This window comes from Hibiscus syriacus, unplaced genomic scaffold (genome assembly GCF_006381635.1).
Source record: "Hibiscus syriacus cultivar Baekdansim isolate YM2019G1 unplaced genomic scaffold, ASM638163v2 tig00110458_pilon, whole genome shotgun sequence".
In the NCBI taxonomy this organism is placed as follows: Eukaryota; Viridiplantae; Streptophyta; class Magnoliopsida; order Malvales; family Malvaceae; genus Hibiscus; species Hibiscus syriacus.
This window is the reverse complement of record NW_024062745.1, coordinates 3,882,738-3,902,371: the sequence shown is the minus strand read 5'-3', so window position 1 is coordinate 3,902,371 and position 19,634 is coordinate 3,882,738. Positions and strand designations below refer to the sequence as shown.

The following is a 19,634-nucleotide window of genomic DNA, read 5'->3' as shown; positions in this document are numbered from 1 at the left end:
TTCATTGGCCAAAATGTTCACTTTTTTGGTTTTTTTCCTATTAATCACGATTTGAGTGCATTATATTTGGTTTAAATTATATTTATGAGTGGTTCGGTAGATTCATTTGTTAGAGATTCTTTTTTTTTTTTAAAGTTAAACAAACAATTTTTTTTATTTTTATATAAAGGTACCTTGCAAAACAATCATAAGAATCATGATATATTGACATATTATATCAGATAATATATTTAGTTTGATGCTATAAAGTAATGATTATTACATTAAATATCACAGCTAAATATTGGTCTCTTATTTACAAAGTTTACATATTTCCAGCCCCATAGTATCAGAAGAATATATGCACCCCTGGAATTGGAGAGATGTCGAATTCAATTCACGATAATAATAGGAAGAATCAATGCTTAGCCGAAGGAATTGCTGCTTCGTCTTGAACGACTTAATAAAGGGTTCAGATTACCTCTAACCATAATCTTCATTAGCTTCATCTTCGAAATGATTCTCCATCTCTTGAGGCTTTCGCTGTTATTATTACAAACTTGAGTTGAGCTTTCCATTCTTAAGCTCTCTCTATTATAATTTCGAGATGCTATGACTGTTATTTACAAAAGCCTTCGGTTCCTATGGAGGCATATTAGGACCATTCAAACGGTTCCTTCGCTGTAGTGTGGAGTTCAGAGAGTGGAGCACCATTTTCAGTCACGGTGTCAAGAGAGCCAGAGCAGGTTCTATGTGAAAGCCTGCCATTTTCAGGCGGCCCGGACCTTGATGCAGAGGTGTCCATGCTATGCTATATACAGTTCGAATCCTGTAACCAGAGGATGAGAGTTGATGATGGATATAAATGTCAAACATAAGCCTGTTGTAATAGAAGCCATTTGATAATGGAGGGAGAAAAATGAGGGCTCAAATCCAAGAGCAAATACACACATTTAAATTGACAAAACTACATTACTTAGATGTAAATGTATTCTTTCAGAATGATATATGAACCAAAATTAGAAGTATCTGAACTTTTTGTGGTACAAGGAATAAAAGAATTGACAGACATCCTGGGAAACATTACACAATCATTATGGATAGCATTCAGCATACCTTGCTTGCTGGAACTTAGGAGTTTGAACGTAGTCAAAAACCGGAACCAAGTTTTTCGACGTGCTCAATCATGTGGGTTGGAAAGTTTTCAATTTCTATTCCCCGCCAAAAGCTTTTTTCGGCCATTTTGATGCTATCCATCCCATTGATGAAAGTACATCTGAAAGAAAATGAACAAGAAAGATAAATATCATTAAAAAAAAACATGGTTTCATATGCAGTTTTGGACTAAGTAGCCAGCAGCCGGCACCTTTACAAATAGGCATATCTCCGCAAACAAACATCAAAGAAATTCTAATCAAGAGTAATACTGTGGTTTCCCCACAGTGACACCCGAGTCTCATGCATCTGCAGTTCAGCTTCTGAAATATACAAATAGTTTTTCCTGAGAGTTTGTTTGCTTTGTTGACAGTACAGGAGGGGTTAGGGTATGTACTTCCATCTTTTGCTTCTTCAGGATATACTTTATTGTTATCTAATGTTCCATTCTCCCATATATATCAACATTATCATCCCGCTCCCTTCGTGTGTGTTTCTGACATATATTCCACTTCTGGATTGCCTCGATACTAACCTTACATCAGAATCTGTAGTGACTCATATGTGTGTTCAATCCAGTAACAACAGGTGTCGAATCAAGCTCAGTGATGGTCGTAAAGCATATTGTATCATACATCCGGAAGGAGAGAAAACCAAAAGGTGGTATTTTCCCTTTAAGAGCTGCTCTCAGAAAGCAAAAAATTATTGCCTTTGCAGTTATGGAAAGAGCAAGCAATGGCCCCTGAAAGGGAACCCATCTGCCAGTCGCAGCAGCCGCAGCACCACTTACAGTACCTCCAACCATTACTCCGTTTCTTATTCTGCTAACAACAGAAAGTGTAACAGGGGGTCCAGATGCACAAAGACTTGAATTTGGCAGCCGTGGAACTTGTGGCTTAGTCATAACACCCAAACTGCCATTTTATGGGCAAATCAATCACCAGACTGAAGACATACAGATCCTCCCATTGGATTGATAGCAAATAGATGGATTGTCCCTCTTGAAGAACTAATCATGATCCTGTTGCTATCATCACTGAAACTAATATATGTATTACCTGAAATCTCAAAAGAACAGCAAAAGTCAAGGAAAAAAACTCTGATTGCCAACAACAGATAAGAATTATACTTGGCATTGTCTTACAGCATTTGTAATACCACGCTGCAGCCGGTACAGATGAGTGTATGATGTTTGTGTATCACAAGCAGATGAGTTTCCAGGTCCAGGCATAATCTTGAATACATTGATATTATGACCCTGAACAGAAGCTGTCACAAGAAGCGTCCCACTAGGATCAAAGCATAATGCTGTAATAGGATTTCTGTGCGCCCTAAACTGAGTGATTACAACTTTACTGACAATATCTCTGACAATTACCTAATAAGCCCAGAGAAAAATATAGTGATAAGTAAAAAAAATGGTTTTGCAAGTAACCTTTTGGCAGATATAATTGGCACATAAGTAAGCACAACCTAAAACTCGTTCACGCTTAATTAAAGGATCTGCAAGCCGGAGACTAAAACATATACAGTACATATATAAATATTGAACAGAAAAGTTCCAACAAGAATGTCACACAGGATTAGCAACTTGCAGATGTAAAATTAAAAAGAACTGAATAGGGGCGGGGTGAAAAATATTAGTTTCAGTTGCAAGAGTAATCAAACATGGGGAGACATATATGTACCATTCCGATGTTATCGACATCCACTAAATGGCCATTAACAGTTCCGTTGCCTTTCCATCCAGGACTTCCAGATTGCAGATAATTGTATGAATCAGGAAGGTATCTCGACAATTTCCTATATCCCATGTCTCCCAAGGTTACAATGCCAGCAGCAAGTTGCTTGCTTGATTCTTTTGCATAGTGTGCAACAAGGCTCCATTTGAAGAAAAACCCGGGAAACTTGCAGAAGGTGTAAGATGTTGTGGACTGACACGTCCACAATCAGAGCCTACAACCGGACTTCCACTATAAGCGAGCCACCTAGGACCAACCGCTACAGGTCCGTAACCTATACCCCCAGAACCAGGGCAGCCTGAGACTATCGGATTCGTAAGAATGGTATATTCTCTCTCTAGTTTTGTGACATCAAAACAATGTATCTGTAAGATATAAAAATACGTTCTCAAACTGTGGCTAATCGTAACGGCCCCAAAAATGTATACATAAAGTGACATACCTGAGCTGCTTGAGCTACAGCAACAATTCGAGAACTGCACCTTACAGAATAAACAGCTGATCTGAACTTTAGCATATGTACATACGATTGAGATCTCAAGGAATAAAACAGGACAACGGTAGGCACAACAGTACCATTCCCAGCATCATGGGGGTGTGCTTCCATTACATCTACCCTGTATGTCATTGTCCCTGGAGAGGGAGCCATCGGCACAAACTACCAAAAGGGGACGGCTGTCTGCAAACTTGTCATCCAATCTCTTTGCTGCCTCCAGTTTCGGTAGCATTTGCATAAATGACACAGGATCTTCGCGCTTCGAAACCAAGTCGCGGACATTATCTGCTTCTTCAACATCCCAAACCTGGAAACCAGACCGATAACCAAGAAGAAGAACTTGTCGAATGACATCTCCCTCGCCTTCTAACTTGTCAAACCCAGCCCAATTAACCTTTACACCATAAAAAATAACAAGGGTAATGTAATATGAGTCGTATTGTCTTCTCCATCTTAAAAAAAAAAAAACAAACAAATTGATATTACTTAAGAATCCAATTCTATAACAACACTCAGCGTACCTATTTAGCCATTCAACTCTGCAACAGATTCTGCACGGTAATTATTTGGGAAAAAAAGTCTCTTCTTTTATTTCTTACCTGATCATACTCAGAATCATCTTCCCTATCAACAATCGATGATGCCACGGTAACTGCCGACCGTGCCACGGTGGAAGCACCGGAAGAAACGATCCTTAAGTAGCTGGAAATGGCTCGGAACGAACTCCGAGCGGACCTAGAAACGACACTTCCAACTTGAGTTTTGGATTGCCCGTGTCCATCTCCACTATTCCTCATAACCCTCAACACCCAATTAAGGGAAACCCAAATCAAAACTATCCACAAATTTCTCCTTTTAATAACCCCAATTCTATAATTAAAAAAAGGGGAATGAGAAACTTAGAAGAAATTATGAAAACCCAGAAAGAAACAACATTTTAATTGAAGAAAAAAAATCAGGTTACAGATATTTCCATTTGAAAAACAAATAAAATAAAACCAACTTTTTTTTATAGAAAAAGTTAAGGAAAACTAAACAGAATAGAGACAGATTCTGAATCCAAGCAGGACAAAAACAAACCGCTTTGATCGTTGTTTCTCTGCAAAAAAAACAATTTTTATACTCTAAAAAATTGTACAAATTTGAATTCTCGGATATGAGAGGTCCTGACCGGAACAAAACGAGAATAATTTAAAATTTTCACAAAAATAAAAGAATTTTTTTTCAGTTTTGAAACCGAATTTTTTCAAACAAAAATTGGGAAATTAAGAACATGGGGAAAAGTAAAATTTTAGAGTGGTTTTTGAAAAAAGAATGGGGAAATCATCCAATGAAAGACTGGAATATGAGAGAGTTTTGAGAGAGAGAACAAGAGGTTGGATGCTTAAGAGATGAAGCTGTCTTTCTTTCTTCTTCTTTTTTCTTCTTCTATGCTTTGCTTTCGCTTTCGAATTATATAAACTTTTGAATAATGAGTTGGTATTCTGACGTTGAATTTTATATATATTTTTTGGTATAATTACCTCTACTATAGATTGACTAATCCAACTCAGATATTACATAGACAATGTCGATATTTTCAACTTAATTTATTTCATTCGTAATTGTTAAGATTTGAGACTCTGATTTTATTTAAGGAATTTAGTGTCTCATCCCACTAAATCAACGATTGTTGATACATGTAATTTTATATTTGATAAACGGTTTTAATTAATATTTAAATAAACATTTTTAAAATATTATCATTGCATTTAATCATTTTGATAAACTATTTACTGGTAAATAAATTTATTTATTAAAATTTTAAAAACATCTCATTCATACCTATTATAAAATTCTTATCAGATTAATATATAAATTAATTAAGTCCATCTAAGAAATAATTAAACCATTATTCACTCAAATTAGATATACGACGTGGGTTATTCCGAATAGTTCAAACAAAATCTTAGAACCGGAAGAATAAATTTTACTAATTATATAGTAATTAATGACGTTATATAATTGTTTTTATAAAGTAGTTAAAAATTACAACTTTAATTTTTATAAAAAAGTTACAACTTTAAATTTAAATTCAACATATAGTACGAATTCGATTATCATAAATATCAGGAATATAAACATTTAATATCAAAATAATTAATAATTATCTTGAAACAAATATTATCTTATAATTACTCATATTAATAAAAAAATTAACATATATGACTTCACTTATATTTTTTTTCGTTGAACAAATTTTAAAAATTTGTTTTTATATATCAAATATATCTATTAACTTACGTCATAAAGGAAGTTTAGCATTATTATTTTATAATATTTTTTCGTACTTATATTTTAGATTAACAACAACATTTTAATGTTTTTAAATATTAAAATAAACGTTCTTTATTTTAATATTTTCCCCCTTTCTTTTTCGTAAATTTGAAAATTTAGAAAAGTAAAATTCTTTGATGGCTCGAAGCACTTTTGCAAGTACGTGGAAGAATTTACTCGCTTTAGTAACCGTCCATCTATGGTACACGTGCTGCGTAAGGAAAGAAAGCGTAGGGGTTTGATGGGAAACGCGAGTCGATGAACAAAAGTGTCTTACACGGATGAAACTAGTTCCCTAATTACGGAATTGGTTTTCTCCGAATTCTCGTGTTTGTTTCACGTAATTCGTTTTTTGGAAAATATTTTCCGTGTTTGTTTCACGTAATTCGTTTTTCGGAAAACGTTTTCCGTGTTTGTTTCACGTAATTCGTTTTCCGGAATATAATTCATTTTCCTAATAACAGAATTTCCTTTGTGTTTTCTGTAAAATGACTTACAGATTCATTTTCGTAAGTCATTTTCCGAACTTTTCACTTCAAAACAAAAATACTTAAAATAATTTATTTTATGAATTTAATATTAATAAAATATTTTAATATCATTTCATCAAAATATTAATTATTAAAATATTTAAAATATATTTATTAATATTTATAATATATAATATATATTTTTAATATTATATAAAATAATCAATTATATATAATAATATAAGATATTATATTTTTATTTTAATAATATATAATAAATTTTTTTATATTTAATAATGAATAATATATTTATATTTCAATAATATTTTAGTAAAGATATTAAAATATACTTACTTTAATATAGTACTATACTTTAAAATAATTAATATAATTTATAAAATTTTATTTCACTAAAATATACCGAAAAATGTTTAAATAACATATTCCAAACATTATAAAACGTTTTTCAGATGTTTTCCAGAAATGTAATTCATTTCCAGAAATGTAATTCATTTTACAGAAATGTAATTCATTTTCCAGAATTCAAATTCCAGTAATTCATTTTTCAGTAATTCAAATTCCAGTAATTCAAATTCCAGTAATTCATTTTCTGAAAAACCAATTACAGCTAAACAAACATACCCTTATTTTTATATAGCTTTTCCCTTTATCTTATCACGAGTTCCTTGATCCCCAAGCATAAATATTTAAAATTTTGGGATTCTCAGTTACTTTTTTTTCTTTATCTTTAAACATGAAAAAAATAGTATTGGAATTATCAAATGCTAAAATAAATATAAATAAAAATAACATAAGGGGATGAATAATTGCAGTCATCCTTTAAAATTTTAAAATTTTCATATATTTTTATTCATGACATATTATTGTCCCCCAGAATTTCATACTATCGTTTACTTTTAAAATTTTATAAATTCACCTATTTGAAATGAAATTGTATTGTTTTGATTCCAATCAAATAGGGATGGGCATAAGTCAGGTTAGGTCGGGTTTTCAGTCAACTTGACCTGATATATAACTTTAAAAACCGGCCCGACCCAAAATAATAATAAAAATATTATTTTTATTCAATAAAAACATTGACTTAATTGAAAAAAATAATATATAGAACAGTATTATTGTAATTATTCCTAAATATATAATATAAAATTATATTTTTTCAGGACCACCCGACCTGACCCTGACCCGATATATAACTTAAAAACCCGAACCCAAAAGTTAAAAAAATCCGACCCAATCGAGTCTAGTCGGATCAGAACCCGCCGATTTCAGGTCCCATGCCCATCCCTACAATCAAGGGGACAATAAAATGGAGAATTTATAGCTCAAGGCCCTTCAAGATCACAATGTGTTCATGTAATAGTAAAATTTGTATCATAATCATAAAATCTTAGAAATAGTTCAATACCTTCTAAAATTTTAAAGTTATAAACGAATATATATATATATATATATTTGTTTAGTTTTAAAAAAAATCATAATAAGAACTAATTGCATAATAATCGAATTTCAATGAACAGTTACTCTTAATTCAACATATTTTCCTAATACATTCATTTTAAAATAAAGGGTAAATTATTTAAAATAAAGGGTAAATTATAACAATGATCACTTAACTATTGGTCCTTTCATTTTGACAACTATTTTTGAAATTTTATCAATCATGTCACTCAACTATTTAAATGCATTCAACTAAGCCACTTGCCATTAATATTTAATGAAGAAGCTGACGTGACAATTAAAATATTTGATATAATTACACATTTGATTACTATTTCTTATATATTCTATCAATTTAGTCTTAGTTTTAATAAATTAAAATAAACTTAACCCTTCGACTTTGGCGGAACCCCAACATAATATAAACTATCAAATTGGAACAAAAAAAAAACTATGTTTTGAATTAAAAAGTTAAATTTAAATACCTAGTTAGAGATTAAAATGGAAATTAAGAATCACATTGAACATTAAAAATCAAAACCAAGTATCAAATTGAAACCAAAAAAACAAAAAAAAAAAACACATTACTCTAATTTTATGGGTGCTTACTAACGCACCTGCATCCAACATGTAACAACCGATTTTCAAAATAATATTTAATTAAAATTTGAGGGTTTAATTGTGAAAATTTGGGACTGAATTGAAAGATTTTAAAACTTGGAGCTTGTTTTAAAGTTAAAGAAAATTCAGGGACCAAGCCCTGAATTTAACCATGGAGTGTCGGCAGACAATTGATATATGCGTGATTTCTGTTTTGAAAAACAGAAATCAATTTCCCAAATCCTCTCCCGAACGCCAACTTCAAACCTCGATCCAGACGCCGTCCGAATTCCGATCGTTGTTTTGAAACCACCGTTGTGTTCATCATCGAGCGAGGAACAAACCCTTCAAATTAATTGAAGCGAAACGCGGCCAAACGTCGGGAATTTCCAGTCAAAGTAGCGACGGTTTTGTTAGCTCTATCGCCGAGGAAATCTTAAATTCACCGCTGATCGTGGCTCCGTTTACGACACCTCCCGCACCATCGTGTTCCTTGTGCCGTTCCGAGTTCACGGTGTCAACCTTGTCCGCCGTAGACGGCGGCGCGTGAGGAGGTGGTGCAGTCAAAGATTCGACCGATTTGAAATCGAGCTCTCCGCCGTTCAAAAATTTGAACCGATCGTTGTAAGTATCTTGAAATCGCTCAAAATAATTTTTAGAAATTTTTCCGGGATTTTTAGGGCCCCAAAGGACGCCTCACGCGCCACAGGCGCCGCCGCAGGGCGAGTGGCTGCTGGAAACCGGTTTGACCGGTTCTGACCGGTCTGAATCGGTTTGACCGGTCTGACCCGACCCGACCGTTGACCCGACCCGACCCGACCGTTGACCCGACCCGACCCGACCGTTGACCGTTGACCGTTGACTTTCTTTGACCAAAACTTAAAATGGCTTTGACCGAGCATTAAACGACCGTTAATCTTTTCCGAGTATACCTATCCTGATAGTTTTCGACGTGCCGAATCCGTTTCCGTGGTCTGTTTTGTCAAATTCGAATCTGAAGGTCTCCAAATCTACGGTCAAAGTGGTTGACTTTGACTTTGACCAAGAATCTGAATTTTCAAAAAGTCATACTTTATGTTTTTGGACGTCCTGATTCCGATTCCGCAGTCCGTTTGGCCAAATTCAGACTCGAAATACCCCAAAATGATAGTCAAACCCGAAAAATGCTTATATACTTAAGAATTCTAGCTTTGAACAATTAAGTAAGATTTGGGGCTGATTAATTATTATTGTTGAAGGTACAAGAGACTCTCCGGATCGTTCGATAGCGACCCAACTCTTCTAGATCAGTTAAACCACGTATACCAGTATTCACTCGTAAGACTCGTAAATTTTATGATTTTAGAGATTTATTTATGTTACCCATTAGTAATATAGTGATATTATAAATTAGGTTCGAAAACTGTAGCAGAGCGTGGTGAAACCAGCAATCAGTAGATCCACGATTTGAACTATTATCGAGGTATGTTCCCTATTTATTACTGAACTGTTTTATTTGTTTTAATATGTGGTACACTAAATTCTTTGGTTTTCGTATTGTTGATGCACCGATTTAATGTGATGATTTATGGATTATGACTGTTATCTGATAATTGTTTTGAAATGGTATATGATTACCATGTTTATGGATTTATGGAATTTATAACACGGTGCAATTGAATTTTTGGAATACGAATTTATAAAGTACAGCTCTGATCAAGCTTGAAAATTTTACGGACCTAATGTGACTCTTAGGTAGGCTCTGCGGCCCTGAGATCATTCTCGGGTAGGCCCTGCGGCCCTAAGATGTATTCTTAGGTAGGCCCCACGGCCCCGAAATCTATCTTGGGTAGGCTCTCAGGCCCTAAGATGTTCCCTTAGGGTAACGTTTTTTAAAGAGATTTACTGCAGTATAATTTTATGAGACTTATTGGACTATGATTTGTTTAGTGTACCTATAGTGATTTTATGGTAATATTGGGACACACTGAGCCTAGCTCACTTTTCGAAAATGTTTTCCCTCTTTCAGATACTGTTGGTTAGTTACCCTGGATTGAGCACTTGGAGGATCAACATATCTCTTGAAGTATATTTGATTGTAATGTTTTTACCTTGCAAGTTGTCTTTATTTTGTTAACATGGACCTTATTTTAAAGTATGGGATTTTAATATGATGACACTTTTGCTATTACTATTCGGTTTATCGTGATTTGATTTTTAAGATATGTTTTAAATTAATTTATTACTTATTGGTATTATATTTACAAGTTAGGTTTTGATAGTATGATTTATTATAACTTCATGTCATTTATAATGTGATTTTACATTGATTGAATAACGGTTTCGGGAAAAAAATGTCTTAAAGAATCATAATGTGAGCCACTAGACTTAGTCGAAACGCATAGGCTGGGTCTAGGGGGTTACATTTATTGGTATCAGAGCTTTTGGTTTTTAACCCTCGGACTGTGTATGAGTCCACATGGAAGATACGATTTTGAAATATTTTACAAAACAGGATACAAAGGTCATATCACAAAGTTATTAAAATTTTTAACTGTGTTCGAGACTCCAAGTGCTTATCTAACCCTAAGTTTTATCTTCTGTAGTAAACTTGAGATCCATCAAAATGAGTGCTAGACGTGGTCGTCGAACTAGCCGTGGACGAGGTCGAGTGGCTAGATTTGCAGATCCGATCGATGAGATACGAGTAGATCCCCACCTCCGATAGGTGATCCTGCTCCTACGACCCCAACGAATCTGCCTCCTACCGATGGTATTGGCATGACTACACCGATCATAGGAGCGACAGATATTGAGTCAGAATCTACCGGAGTTGCTTTGGATGAGACTTTTGGTAGACAATTTCTGCAGTTGATACAGGGAGCAGTCAGAGCTGCTGGTGTTGTATCTGAGGTTCCTATTTCGCAGACTCTAATTGCTAATGGGGTCAGGACTTTTGGAGGACAGCTTGGAGGAATTCCTACTGAAGCAGAAGATTGGCTACAGGATACAGAAAGACGCATGGATCAGTTGGGTTTGGACTCAGCAAAGAGATATTTGGGGGCAGTAGCGATGTTAGATGGAAATGCCCACACATGGTGGGAGTCAGTGACCAGTAGTGTTTCTACTGATCGGTTGACATGGGATTTCTTCAAGGAGCGCTTTCGGAGCCGATTCTTGGGTGAGCGCTACTTAGTCCAGAGACGACAGCAGTTTCAGGACTTGGTTCAGGGTGACATGACTGTTTCAGAGTATGAGATAGAGTTCTTGAAATTGTTAAAGTATGGAATCAGTCTGGTGCCTACCGAAAGAGATCGATGTCATAAATTTGCCTTTGGACTCAGATACGAGCTACGTAGGCAGGTGGTAGCCCTTCAAGATGAGATTTTTGATGTGCTGGTAAGCAGAGCCAAGGATGCTGAGGAGATGGAGGCGTTAGCTTCTGGTAGAGAGCGTGTTGATCAGGAGCGATCTAGGAAATCTTTTGGCCCTACTGAATCATCCGCACATTCCGGTAAGAGGACTCGTACTTCAGCCCCTCAGAGGAGTAATACACGCTTCAGGTCTACTGTATCATCAACTTCAGCTGTTAGTAGAGGTGGTTCTTCGGTTCCGGTTCTAGTGCCTCAGTGTGACTTTTGTGGGAAACGGCACACGGGAGAGTGTTATAGGAAGACCGGAGCATGTTTTCATTGTGGATCTAGTGGACATTTTCGGAGGGATTGTCCTCAGCTAGCTTCGTCTGAGCGGATCGCTACCCAGACTCCTGTGCGTTCTCAGACTACAGTACATACTCCAATTAGAGATCGTAGCCAAGTAAAGGCTCGTGGTTCAGCGTCCAGGACAGACAGTAGAGCTCGACCTCAGCAAAATAGAGGGCCAACAGTTTCTGAGGCTAGACAGCCAGCCTTGGTTTATGCCACTAGACGTCGGGATGACAGAGATGAGCCTGAGGTTATTGCAGGTACATTTACTATTTATTCTATCCCATACTTTGCATTACTGGACAATGGATCCACTCACTCCTATGTATCGAGCTCAGTATCTCGAAATCTTCAGATTCCGATAGAGAACACTGAAAATACTGTTACAGTTACAAGTCTAGTAGGACAAGCGGTATTAGTGAATAAGGTATTTCGGCGTTGTCCTTTGGAGGTGCAGGGAGAAATTTTTCTCGCTGATCTTATGGAGCTTCCTCTAGAGGAGTTCGATCTAATTCTTGGAATGGATTGGTTGAATAAACACAAGGTAAAGCTGGATTGCGAATACAAGCGGGCTACTCTGAAGACTTCAGATGGTCGGACTGTTGTGTTAATTGGTGAACGGCGTGGCTATCTCTCCAATATAGTTTCAACGATGAAAAATTGATCGTATGATCCGAAAGGGATATGAGACCTTCATTGCTTGTATTTTGAACACCAAAGGTGCATTGTCCACGATCGAGGAGATCCGTACAGTTAGCGAGTTTCCTGATGTTTTTCCGGAGGAGTTGCCTGGGTTACCTCCTGATAGAGAGGTAGAGTTCGAGATTGAGACTTATCCCGGGATCTTCACCTATTTCTATGGCACCTTATCGCATGGCTCCAAAGGAACTTAAGGAGTTGAAGGTCCAATTGCAAGAATTATTCGATCGAGGATTTATCCGACATAGTACTTCACCATGGGGAGCTCCAGTTCTATTCGTGAAAAAGAAGGATGGGTCGCTAAGATTATGTATTGACTATCGGAAATTGAACAAGATGACGGTCAAGAATAAATACCCATTACCCAGGATTGATGACTTATTTGATCAATTGCGAGGAGCTACTGTATTCTCTAAGATTGATCTTCGTTCGGGGTATTATCAATTGAAAGTTAAAGGATCTGATGTTGCAAAAACGGCCATTCGCACTAGATATGGTCATTATGAATTTTTAGTGATGCCTTTTGGTTTGACGAACGCTCCTGCAGCTTTTATGGATTTGATGAATCGGGTGTTCCGACCATATTTGGATCAATTTGTGGTGGTCTTCATTGACGATATTCTGATCTATTCTCGTACTGAGGCAGAGCATGACGAGCATTTGAAAATCGTTCTACGGACTTTGAGAGAGCATCGTCTATATGCCAAACTAAGCAAGTGTGAGTTTTGGCTTCAAGAAGTGTCATTTCTGGGGCATATTATTTCTGCGCGAGGTGTTCAGGTTGATCCCAGCAAGATAGAGGCTATTATGAATTGGAAACGACCTAAGAACGTATCTGAAATCCGCAGTTTCTTGGGCTTGGCTGGTTATTATCGACGTTTTGTTGAGGGCTTCTCGATCATTGCTTCTCCTTTGACAAAGTTGTTAAGGAAGAATGTGTTGTTTGACTGGGGCGAGGCACAACAGGAGAGCTTTGAGAAATTAAAGGCGGTTTTGACTCAAGCACCGGTGTTGATTCAACCGGAGTCCGGGAAGGATTTTACAGTGTATAGTGATGCTTCACATTCAGGACTTGGTTGTGTTTTAATGCAGGAAAGTAAGGTGGTGGCTTATGCATCCCGTCAGCTGCGGCCGCATGAGAGTAATTATCCTACTCACGATTTAGAGTTGGCAGCAGTAATTTTTGCCTTGAAGATTTGGAGACACTATCTTTATGGAGAGAAGTGTTACATCTTCACAGATCATAAGAGCTTAAAGTATCTTCTGACCCAGAAGGAACTTAATTTGAGACAGCGTCGCTGGTTAGAGCTTCTAAAGGATTATGATTGCGTGATTGATTACCACCCTGGTAAAGCTAACATTGTAGCAGATGCTTTGAGTCGAAAGACGGTATCGGAGTTGAGGTCTTTAATGGCCAAGATGAATTTATATGACGATGGCACTTTGTTAGCAGAATTGCAAGTTAAGCCGACCTTGGTTGATGAGATCAAAGCTAAGCAGCCCCTTGATAGCTCCTTGCTTTCCATCTTTGAGCAAGTAGAGCAGGGGACAAACACAGATTACACAATTGATCAGGATGAAGTTTTATGCTTTAAAGGTAGATATTGTGTGCCTAATGACGCTGAATTGAGGCAGACTATCCTTACTGAGGCTCATAGTAGTCCATATGCTATGCACCCCGGAGGAGATAAGATGTACCGGAATCTGAGAGAGAGGTATTATTGGACTGGTATGAAGAAAGACATATCTGACTTTGTGGCTAGGTGTTTGACTTGTCAGCAAGTTAAGGCAGAACATCAACATCCATCAGGTTTGTTACAGCCTATCAAGATTCCTGAATGGAAATGGGAGCGTATTACTATGGATTTTGTTACTGGCTTGCCTATGACTCCTTTGAAAAAAGATTCTGTTTGGGTGATTGTTGACAGACTTACAAAGTCAGCTCACTTCATTCCTGTGCGAGTAAATTATACTTTGGATAAGCTGGCAAGATTGTATATTTCAGAGATTGTCAGATTGCATGGTGTTCCATTGTTTATTATTTCTGATCGAGATCCGAGATTTACTTCGAGATTTTGGAAGGCGTTACATACGGCTTTGGGAACAAGATTGGATTATAGTACATCCTTTCATCCACAAACTGATGGTCAATCTGAGAGAGTAATTCAGATTCTGGAGGATATGTTGCGGGGTTGCGTAATCGATTTTCATGGTAGTTGGGAGAACTTTTTGCCGTTGGCTGAATTTGCTTACAATAACAGTTATCAGACCAGTATTCGTATGGCACCCTATGAAGCACTCTATGGGCGTAAATGTCGCACTCCGATCTGTTGGACTGAGTTGCGTGATAGGAAAACGTTGGGACCTGAGTTAGTGCGAGAGACGGAGGACACAGTCAGATTAATCCGTGACCGTCTGAAAGAGGCATTTGATAGGCAGAAATCTTATGCAGATCAAAGAAGGAAGGATATACAGTTTGAAGTGGGAGATCGGGTCTTTTTGAAAGTTTCACCCTGGAAGAAAGTATTAAGATTCGGGCGTAAGGGTAAATTGAGTCCAAGATTTATTGGACCATTTCGTATCTTGAAGAGGGTAGGACCTGTTGCATATCAGCTTGAGTTGCCTTCTGAGCTAAGTCGTATTCATGATGTCTTTCATGTATCAATGTTGAGGAGATACCGTCCAGATCCATGTCACATTATTCAGGTTGAAGAAGTAGAGCTGAGACCTGATTTGTCATATGAAGAGGAGCCCATTCAGATCTTGGAGAGAGATGAACGAGTTCTTCGGAATAGACGAATTCCAATGGTCAAAGTTCAGTGGAGGAATCGAGGCCCCTCAGAAGCTACTTGGGAGACATTGGAGTCAATGGAGGCTCAGTTTCCTCAACTATTCTCATAAGGTAAATTTCGAGGACGAAATTTCTTGTAGAGGGTGAGAATTGTAACAACCCGATTTTCAAAATAATATTTAATTAAAATTTGAGGGTTTAATTGTGAAAATTTGGGACTGAATTGAAAGATTTTAAAACTTGGAGCTTGTTTTAAAGTTAAAGAAAATTCAGGGACCAAGCCCTGAATTTAACCATGGAGTGTCGGCAGACAATTGATATATGCGTGATTTCTGTTTTGAAAAACAGAAATCAATTTCCCAAATCCTCTCCCGAACGCCCAACTTCAAACCTCGATCCAGACGCCGTCCGAATTCCGATCGTTGTTTTGAAACCACCGTTGTGTTCATCATCGAGCGAGGAACAAACCCTTCAAATTAATTGAAGCGAAACGCGGCCAAACGTCTGGAATTTCCAGTCAAAGTAGCGACGGTTTTGTTAGCTCTATCGCCGAGGAAATCTTAAATTCACCGCTGATCGTGGCTCCGTTTACGACACCTCCCGCACCATCGTGTTCCTTATGCCATTCCGAGTTCACCGGTGTCAACCTTGTCCGCCGTAGACGGCGGCGCGTGAGGAGGTGGTGCAGTCAAAGATTCGGCCGATTTGAAATCGAGCTCTCCGCCGTTCAAAAATTTGAACCGATCGTTGTAAGTATCTTGAAATCACTCAAAATAATTTTTAGAAAATTTTTCGGGATTTTTAGGGCCCCGGAGGACGCCTCACGCGCCACACGCGCCGCCGCAGGGCGAGTGGCTGCTGGAAACCGGTTTGACCGGTTTTCAACCGGTTCTGACCGGTTTGACCGGTTTCAACCGGTTCGAAACGGTTTGACCGGTCTGAATCGGTTTGATCGGTCTGAATCGGTTTGACCGGTCTGACCCGACCCGACCGTTGACCCGACCCGACCCGACCGTTGACCGTTGACCGTTGACCGTTGACTTTCTTTGACCAAAACTTAAAATGGCTTTGACCGAGCATTAAACGACCGTTAATCTTTTCCGAGTATACCTATCCTGATAGTTTTCGACGTGCCGAATCCGTTTCTGTGGTCTGTTTTGTCAAATTCGAATCCGAAGGTCTCCAAATCTACGGTCAAAGTGGTTGACTTTGACTTTGACCAAGATCTGAATTTTCAAAAAGTCATACTTTATGTTTTTCGACGTCCTGATTCCGATTCCGCAGTCGGTTTGGCCAAATTCAGACTCGAAATACCCCAAAATGATAGTCAAACCCGAAAAATGCTTATATACTTAAGAATTCTAGCTTTGAACAATTAAGTAAGATTTGGGGCTGATTAATTATTATTGTTTGAAGGTACAAGAGACTCTCCGGATCGTTCGATAGCTCGACCCAACTCTTCTAGATCAGTTAAACCACGTATACCAGTATTCACTCGTAAGACTCGTAAATTTTATGATTTTAGAGATTTATTTATGTTACCCATTAGTAATATAGTGATATTATAAATTAGGTTCGAAAACTGTAGCAGAGCGTGGTGAAACCAGCAATCAGTAGATCCACGATTTGAACTATTATCGAGGTGTGTTCCCTATTTATTACTGAACTGTTTTATTTGTTTTAATATGTGGTACACTAAATTCTTTGGTTTTCGTATTGTTGATGCACCGATTTAATGTGATGATTTATGGATTATGATTGTTATCTGATAATTGTTTTGAAATGGTATATGATTACCATGTTTATGGATTTATGGAATTTATAACACGGTGCAATTGAATTTTTGGAATACGAATTTATAAAGTACAGCTCTGATCAAGCTGGAAAATTTTACGGACCTAATGTGACTCTTAGGTAGGCTCTGCGGCCCTGAGATCATTCTCGGGTAGGCCCTGCGGCCCTAAGATGTGTTCTTAGGTAGGCCCCACGGCCCCGAAATCTATCTTGGGTAGGCTCTCAGGCCCTAAGATGTTCCCTTAGGGTAACGCTTTTTAAAGAGATTTACTGCAGTATAATTTTATGAGACTTATTGGACTATGATTTGTTTAGTGTACCTATAGTGATTTTATGGTAATATTGGGACACACTGAGCCTAGCTCACTTTTCGAAAATGTTTTCCCTCTTTCAGATACTGTTGGTTAGTTACCCTGGATTGAGCACTTGGAGGATCAACATATCTCTTGAAGTATATTTGATTGTAATGTTTTTACCTTGCAAGTTGTCTTTATTTTGTTAACATGGACCTTATTTTAAAGTATGGGATTTTAATATGATGACACTTTTGCTATTACTATTCGGTTTTATCGTGATTTGATTTTTAAGATATGTTTTAAATTAATTTATTACTTATTGGTATTATATTTACAAGTTAGGTTTTGATAGTATGATTTATTATAACTTCATGTCATTTATAATGTGATTTTACATTGATTGAATAACGGTTTCGGAAAAAAAAAATGTCTTAAAGAATCATAATGTGAGCCACTAGACTTAGTCGAAACGCATAGGCTGGGTCTAGGGGGTTACACAACAATTCATCTAAGTAGCCTTACATCAAGCATATCAAAACGTAAAAATAAAAAAAAAAATTATGAAGTCATCATTCTTGCATTGCATAACTTTAAAGTTCCAACACTAACACAGGTGAAGTTCAATGTTTAAAGATCAAAATAATTGCACAAACCTCAATAGAAAACTTAAAAAATACAAAGAAACTCAACAACATGTTGTGGCCTTATTGGAATCAAATTTCGACATTCGATTTCTATGTGCAATTTATTCATTTCACTTGTTCTTTTTAATAAAATAGTATCAAATTATATGCGAAATTAGTCACTGTGGGTGACAATTTTTTTTCATTTTAATATTTAAAATTATATTTTATTATGTAACCAAAATATTTTTTTGTTAAGATTTTGCTTTTGTTTATTTCTTTTTCCTTTTTAAAAATATTTAAATTGTTTTCTTCATTTTATTCTGTCAAAGTCATCAACAATTCCAATGTCGATTTCTTTTACCATCAAATGATGACTTTTACAATTTTTGTTGCTATTACTAGCTTTGAGGGTTAAACTTATTTTAATTTATTAAAATTATGACCAAATTGATAGAATATATAAGTAACAGTGATCAAATATGTAATTATATCAAATATTTTAACTGCCACTTCAGTTTATCAGTTAAATATTATCGACAAGTGGCTTAATTGAATGCATTTAAATAGTTGAGTGACCTGATTGACAAAATTTCAAAAATGGTGGTCAAAATGGAAAGGGACAATATTTAAGTGATCATTGTTATACTTTACCCTTTATCTTAAATAATTTATCTTTAATTTTTTAACTAATTTATAATTATACGTTGAACCCTTTAAAATTTTAAATTTCATAAATCAAATTAAAGGTGCTCATCGTCGCTCGTCGAGCGCAGAAGAATCATCCTTTAAAGTTATTACGAAAAATCAATAATATCTTAACGATTATCATCATTAATAATAATCATAACAAAGATGAATAACTTCATAACTAAAGTAGTTTATTTAAGAGAAAGCTACTACAACAAGGCAATGTGTTATGTGTTGCCCTATTAGACTATCAGTAATTTAGTATCTCATCAAATTCAATGAAAATAGATGTGGGCAAGAAATGAGCATCCGTAAACTAGAGGCATGACAACAAATACAACCCTAAAAATATATTTTTTTTACAAAAGAAGTACTAAAATTTGTACAATACAAGACAAAAAATAGGTACCAAACACTTATCTTATAGGTAGAGATAGAGATATCATACAAAATTATAAATCTAATATATATGAAAGTATTAATAATAAAATATATCAAAAACTTATCTTATAGATAGTAATAGAGATAGAGATAGACATCTACGTAAATAAATATTTATAATATAAATTAATTTTATATAAATTTAATTATAAATAAATTTATTTAATATTTCCAGTAATATATTTACAATTTCAAGAAAAAAAAAAAAAAAAAAGAAAAGCCAAAAAGGGCAGCTTCGTTGAAGGCAAAATACCTTTCCTAACCGTCGAAGGAAAACACAAATCTTAGCGTCTACTCCACGTTATCAAAAATTCTACTTAAAACGTGGCTTCATCCCCTTCATTAATTTCCCTACTTTTCTTCATTAAGTCGGCAATGTCCCCCTTATAAATTAATCATCT

General features: G+C 36.1%; 1 pseudogene; it reads right to left on the bottom strand.

Moving 5' to 3' along the window:
• Positions 1-362: 362 nt before the first annotated feature.
• Positions 363-5,660, bottom strand: LOC120126606 (annotated as a pseudogene).
• Between the last annotated feature and the right edge of the window lie 13,974 nt (positions 5,661-19,634).